The sequence below is a fragment of the Siphateles boraxobius genome, unplaced genomic scaffold, assembly GCF_051911475.1.
Source record: "Siphateles boraxobius isolate OS27281-9 unplaced genomic scaffold, OSU_SipBor_1 1, whole genome shotgun sequence".
Classification (NCBI taxonomy): domain Eukaryota; kingdom Metazoa; phylum Chordata; class Actinopteri; order Cypriniformes; family Leuciscidae; genus Siphateles; species Siphateles boraxobius.
In genome coordinates this window covers 2,358,730-2,366,247 of record NW_027508699.1, presented here as the reverse complement: position 1 = coordinate 2,366,247, position 7,518 = coordinate 2,358,730, and the positions used below count along the sequence as shown (strand labels likewise).

General features: G+C 36.5%; 1 long non-coding RNA gene across 1 annotated transcript; it reads right to left on the bottom strand.

The window, feature by feature from the left end:
• Window positions 1-1,300: 1,300 nt before the first annotated feature.
• On the bottom strand, window positions 1,301-5,623 carry LOC143749525 (uncharacterized). Its single transcript, XR_013207027.1, has 2 exons — window positions 5,517-5,623; window positions 1,301-4,404 (listed from the first exon to the last, which is right to left on the bottom strand). It is a non-coding gene; the product is annotated as an uncharacterized LOC143749525 (long non-coding RNA).
• Window positions 5,624-7,518: the final 1,895 nt, after the last annotated feature.

The window sequence follows — 7,518 nt, the reverse complement described above, 5'->3', positions numbered from 1 at the left end:
ACAATGGAGGGACAATACTCTGTGAAAGGTAATTGGAGATAACTACATTTAACTGTTCTAGAGCATCCACCACACCCTGGGGTATGTCTATATATGATGCTCCAGCTCGAAAAAACTGTAACTCCTGACAGCAAACAAAGTGGAGATAATCAAATTCAATGGGATGCCTATTAACAATTGAACCAAGTCTATCCACAGACCTATGCAAAATCTGCCATTGCGTGTTCCTGCAAAGAGAAACAACATTTAAAAACAACATTAGCTGATGTAACAAATATATAACATTCAGAAGCATGTCTATTTAACTGTATTACTTAGTTTTTGTCTAAATCAAAATTTTGCTGTAGTGTGTCAGAAGGAAATATCAGTGTACATTTCCAAACATGCAATTAGCCATTAATTGTAATAATCCAGTGAGATGTTTATATGCACAATGAGTCTGACAACAGCCGGTATAATCTGATTTCACCATCATTGAGTCTTTCTGGGATTACATGAAGAAACAGAAAAAACTGAGACAGACTAAATCCAGAAGAACTGTGGCAGCGTCTCCAAGGTGACGCAATTCTGACACACTACAGCAAAATAACCGAAGAATAACTGACTTTAAACAATTTTTTGGGTGAAAATACTAACGTGCCTATGACTTTGGGGCTGGTGCACCGGAGGAATCTTATTATAACGTTAGTTCCTCGAACTAATGGCGGGTCTAAACCAGGACTAACGTTAACGTTATAGGAGCTAACGTTACCAGTGACTTTAGTGCACGCTGATTGGACAAAGTCGTGAAAATACAGAATATATTTACTCCAGAAACTAACTATACGAACATCGAAAATAGTGGCCTCTTAACCTTTAACGTTACGCTGAGAAAATCCAATGTGATTATGTATGTCATTGGACATCAACCACACGGCAAACGGTACTGGTGTTGGCTAATACAATCTAGTCAGCGGTAACACTAACTACAGACTGGTCTATCCGACGCAACGTATTTAAATGGGACAGCATAAGAAGAGAGAATCATTCAGTTCACTTGTCACTGTTTATGATATTAAATGATCTTACTTACCCAGTAAGCGACCTGTTGCTCGCCATTCTAGAAGTTCGCTCCCTTTTCTCTCAGACAGACTGACGTTCTTCTTCACGCGCAAGCAAAACTTTTCAAGCAAAATATTTACACCCGCAAAAAAGACAACAGAAAAGAGAGCAAAATGTGTGGGTTTGTGATGAAAAGTTATTGAAGTGCACAAAGAAATGTAAAAAAAAATTTTCAAAAGATTACACACACTGCAAATAATTTTGTTATCAACTTCTTTATTTTTGAGCCTTTAGAAGACTTTTTTGCACTCTTTTAATTTTTTATTACAAAATAATTAGCTTTACTCTCAAACACTGTATGTTTGATTGAATAAAAAACGCACAAAAGAAACTCCATATATTTCTAGCCGGTAAAATGCTGTGAATGCATGTCATCCGATCAAATAACCTCATCTTTTGCTGTCAAAATTGTTCACACAAGCAGCGTGCATACAGATTGCGTGCAGATTACGCTGCCTTGGCAAATCACGCTATACTGCCGTTCTCGACTATGTTCCTTTGTAAAAGTGGGGATTTTGCACTTCCTAGCATGAAGAATAAATAAAGACACAGACTGTGTATAGAGATCAATTTAAGATTCAGTCTCTCTTGATACCAAAACATACCCTGTGTGAATTCCTGTTTAATGTTGATCACACGAATGCAAATGTGTCATTAGTTTTATACAACAGTTCACCAAACCAAGGGAATTAATATTAAGTGATAATTAACACAGTATTGTCAGTATTTTTTTTTACAACAAAATAATAGCTCCAAAGAAAGCCACAGCAGAACTGGGGCCTGTTTCAATAAGGAGGTTCAACCAAATCTGAGTTAAAACTTGAACTCTGAGTTGATTTACCCTGAGATGGGAAACTCTGAGTTTTCGGTTTCAGAACAGCTGAATTGAGCTAGTTCAATCAACTCTGAGTAGGTTGACTGGGTTAAGCATGTGCACCACGACTATGAAAAGCCATGATCAATGGAGCTCCGAAATTACGATTCACCATGGCAACAGCACCCTCTAAAAAGACGTCCACATACTTCCGAGTCAATACACAATTATAATATCAGGTGAAAACTGACAGAAATGTAAGTTATTGAACTAATACTCATTTTCATGGTATCCCACAGGCAAAAAACAAAACAAAAAAAATGTGGCAGCAACTAAAAATGAACAATAAATTCGTAATTCAATCAGTTAAATCTTTAAGCATAAAAGGTTCATGGCTGTAGGCTACATGACTTTACAAACATTTGACATATTAAATAAATATAATTCAGTGTCTATTTCAATGTGCAGCAGCTGTTTCCACATAGTATAATGCTCTTTTCACATAATTACATTTTCTCTAATTCAACCTGTTAAATTTTTTTGATTAGGCTAATGAAATGAACATTTGACTTCTACTGGGCCAACAGCAAGAAGGCATAGGCTGGACCTGCACCATCACTGATAGATGAAGAGGAGATGCACTATACTGGAAGAATATTCCAATCCAACAGGAAAAAGAATAACTGTTGCTTTTGTATTTGTAGGAAATAAAGATGACCAAATAAATTGTGAATAATTTGTGTGTATTTAACAGCTGTGGTGGTTACGGCATATATCTCAGACTATCCTCTTATTCCATACAGTAATCTGTTTCATTTTCAGGAGCGATGATGGGAATATGCATGTCATCAAAGCATCCAACCACATTGGAAATCCTAAAGGAAAATCTAATTATTAGGTTACTTTCAGAAGTCACAGCAAGATGTTATCAAATGAGATAACTTATCAGACTAGCCACATTTAAACCGATTTCCCCACCACCACTGTCCTGCAATCCTGTGAAACTTCTCTTTGATGGATCTCATGAGTTCAGGAAACAACACAAAAGCTCTCAGAAAGAGCGCGAGAGCGAGGCACATTTTCTTTCCCGCTCTGATACAGCAGCTTTACTAATGTGCTCTCTCCGATGTTATATAGAAAAATGTGCAATGAATAATTGTACTGCACCACTGCAAAATGCTTTTCTTACTTAGCATTTTTGTCTTGTTGTTTCCAGTCAAAATATCTAAAGATTATTAAATCAAAATGAATATACTAAAAGAAAAACTCTGGGTTTATATAAGAAAACCTGCTCCTGACCAGGTTAGGTTCACAGAGTAAGTTACCATGGTAACTGACTCTGAGTATAAGTTACCCCTCTTTCAGAAACGGCTTGACTAACTCTGCTTTCTCGGGTTTGACATACCTCCCATTCTAAAACGGAAAACCCAGAGTTTGCTTCATTTCAGGGTTAACATACTCAGAGTTTTCACTTAACCTCCTTTCTGAAACAGGCCCCTGCAGCACACAGCTGTGTTTGTGAACGAATCTGTGGCTTTGAACGAATCGTGAGAGTCAATGATTCATTCATAAATACAGCCACTTGCTTTGTTACTTTATGAATGAATTACTCCTGACTCACTCATAAAGACTGTGACTTACTGCCACCTACGGGTGGTTTAATTTAATATTTAAAAGGATCACTTTGTTTTTACCATCATTGCAAATTTTCTATAGATTTTTTATTTATTTAAAGCATTATTTATTTTATAAAGGTATTTGTAAATGTAAAAAATGCACTGGGGAAATATTGTCCCTTACTGAAAACGGTGTGACTGCAGAGAGGGGGTACGCAGGAGGATGTTAAAAGCCTCAGGGGGTACAACACACTAAAACGTTTGAGAACACTGGGTTAAGGAACAGAACTAAATAAACATCAACGCACAATACACATACCAAGGGCAGAAAGTAATATAGAGAGGTCACTTGCAATGTTAGGTTAAAGATACAAACAAAGAAGGATTCAAGCAAATAACATATCAATAACAAGGTAGAATTTACAGACTAAGCTGACGAGTAATATTCAGAGAAAATGTGTTTTTAAGAGGTTCTTGAAGGATAGGAGGGTGCATGCTTGACGGATGTCTTGAGGAAGAGCCATATTGAAACTGACTGAATATGGCACAGCCCTACCTAAGATATTCTTCACCAGCCGCCACTGGTTATTTCCAATGTCATGCAGCCCTACGTGGTATTGACTCAGAATCAGTATCGAGATATTTTAGTCAGGTCTCGTATCAAAGTCATAATTTTCGTATCGTGACAACACAATGCCCAGTATATTCTTAGTGAATGTCCAGTCAATTGACAGCAAGCTGGATGATTTTAGAGCCCGAAGAATTCCAGCGAGACGTCAGGGATAGCAATGCTCTCTGTCTGCGCGCAACCGGACCCCGTCCAGACCATCACAAGTTTGCGTGCGACATGGAGGAAAACAGCGCGGGTCCACACTGCAGAAGACGATTTGATAAGTAAAAAGAACAAAAAATGGTTCAATTAATTGGAGATGGTCTGAATTTAAAAGATCCGATGAGCAGCAAAAACAAGCCATCAGTAAAGAATGCCATAAAAACAATTGTCAAAAAGTGGAAGCAAATCAAATCTTTTCCACCACTTACAACATCACCATAAAGTTCAGTACGATGAGTGTTTAGAACTTGCTACAACCTCAGCCACGAAAACTAAGGTGCACGAAAAGTTTTCTGTCCCAAAACAAAGCTCGTTGGAAGCTTCTCTCGCGCCATACGAACAGAAAAGTTATAATCTCTCAATTACATCTGATGTTTGCACTACTTTGTTAGATCATATGCAATATATAAATGTAAATTAGCCACTATAAATGCATAACTGCTGTAATTGTTGTTCATAAATCATACAACCGCTGTGTACTGGATTAGTTATAGATTATTTGACCATAACAACACTATATTTGTGAGATAAGATTGATGTGCATTTCATACAATGTTTGGTTATTTTAATAATTTTTTTCATTTTAATTATTTTGTTCTTCTTTGTTGCCTTTCTCTTTTGTTTTTGATATATGTAATATTAGAAGCTATTGTTCACCATTTTCAAATTCCTGTATGCATTTATTATTCATTGCCACTACTTTATGAATTTTACTCTCTGCTTTGATTTAAGAACGTAAGGGCGAAATAAATTTTTTTAACACACACAAGAAACCTTCAATATTAAACGTTATCGACAAAATTCCAGATAAAATGGATAATTAATTTGTCAATATTACACATCTCTGTGTTTGCTCACGTATATAGGCTAAGGTATTCATAATTTGCATAAGAAGTCATAATTTGTCATGCTGTTAAGTGGACCAAACTTTCGGTAGTAGATAATTATGTAATTTATATACAGGAGTGAATTCGTAAAGTCACTGTACACATTGAGTATGTCACGGAAAACATCTTCAAATGCTCTCCTAAAGCAATGCAATTTCCAGACAGCACTGAGTCCACTTCAGTTACAGAAAATCAAATATAAGACATTAAAATTACTCCCAAAACCAAGAACCCATAATAACAATAGAACTAGAACTAGCACTTACCAAATGCTCCGTACAATAGAACAAGAACAGAGGACTGAACTTAAGAGGATCGAGTTGTTGTTGTTGTTGTTCTTCTTCTTTTTCTTGTGTTGTTATTGGCGGGTGGCAAAGAAGAATTACCGCCCCCTACTGAACTCTAGTGAGCTTGACTCGTGGGGGAATAAAGCAGACATCATCTATGGAATAAAGGGCTTAAAGGGATAGTTCACCCAAAAATGAAAATTCTGTCAGTATTTACTCACCCTCATTCAAACCCCGTAAGACCTTCGTTCATCTTCAGAACACAAATTAAGATATTTTTGATTAAATCTGAGAGCTGGATCACTCCTCCATAGGCTTCTAAGGGATTGAAACTTGCCGGCCCCGAAAATTTATTAAAGACATCGTTAAAATAGTCCAAGTGACTACAGTGACTCAATATTAAGTTTATCAAGCGACGAGAATACTCTTTGTGCGGAAAAAACCCATAAAATAACGACTTTATTTCAACTATTAATTTCCTTCTCTGTGGGCCTCGAGTGAGTTCACTAGTGTTATAGCGTAGTGCTTCTGTGGTGTACGCAGGCTTGGGAGGGTTACTTTAAAAATGTATTCCGTTACAGTTACAAATTACTTCATAAAAAAAGTATTCAGTAACGTAATCCAAGTACCACAATATGAAAGTAATTTAAATTATTACTTTTGGATTACTTCAAGGACAGATATTATTTTAAAATACAACAACTTTTATTTATTAAGAATTTCACAGCCCTGAATAAATATTTATGTAACAGACATCTAGTGGCTACAGTACATATTACAGATTATTTTGTTTTATTTTTAACTAACATGTAGGCTACAAGGAAATAATAAAAACACAACATTTAAAAATTCTACACAATCTACATATTAGTTTATTTTAAAATAGGCCTACATGTTGACTAAAGCCGTGATCTTTCTTAATTCGCCTGACTGAACTTGGGCCGTTGGCAGTGGGAGTTCCCCTACGTTACCTAGCAGCGAACATCGCGTTAAGTGAGACTGAGAAGAGGTTATGAAAGGACATTTTAGGTACTAAAAAAGCTACTCTCCTAATTTCTACAGATTCCAGCATCGCTAGAAAACTTACAACTGTGATCATACAAACCACTGAAGCAGTAATATACAATACAGTAATGAACGTTTTAAAGCAGTAATAAACACTACATACTAGCTAACATGATTTCTATGCTAGTCTCTGCAAATGCTTCTTTAGGTTGGATGTCGAGTCCTTCGATAAAGGAAGTGTTTTCGTTGCTGGAAGGCACAGTTTGCACTGTATAACCATGTTGTTGGTATTTTCTTCTTTAAAAACAAAATAGCAATGGAATTTCCAAGAAATGAAAGCATTTTTACCTGTGGGCAGCATCGTTTCTAGCAGCAGTGATTCAATCTTTTTTCTGAGGAGATTGTTGTTGGGAGCTGTTATTTTGCGCATGCACCAGCGGGTGACACACGTGACTCGTGTCGTGAGTCATTATTCAAGCAACGTTTAATATAGTGTTATTATGCCAAAATACAGATTTATTTAGTTTTAAATGAAACCATTGTAATCCTGAAAGTATCCCCCCTTTTTTCAAAAAGTAAGTATTATCTGATTACTACGTTTTTTGACAAAACTGTAACGAATTACAGTTACTGGATTTTTGTATCCTGATTACATAACGCCGTTACATGTACTCCGTTACTCCCCAACCCTAGTTGTACGTCACACGTAGGCTTACTATTGGCCGACGCTGGTCATGTGTGTGATGTGTGTGACGGACGTTGTTACACCAATTTGACCCTGGGAGAATGAAGGGACATGTTTTTAAATTGACCAAATTAAGTTTGTTGATGTATCTTTCACACTCTATGGCAGGCAGGGTGGACATATAATTACTTGACATGTTTAATCTCAGTGATTTCTTAAGTTATTCTCGACTGCCGGCTGTGTACGGACGTTGTTTTGTGACGCTATTTTGTATTGAAGTCTATGGGAAGT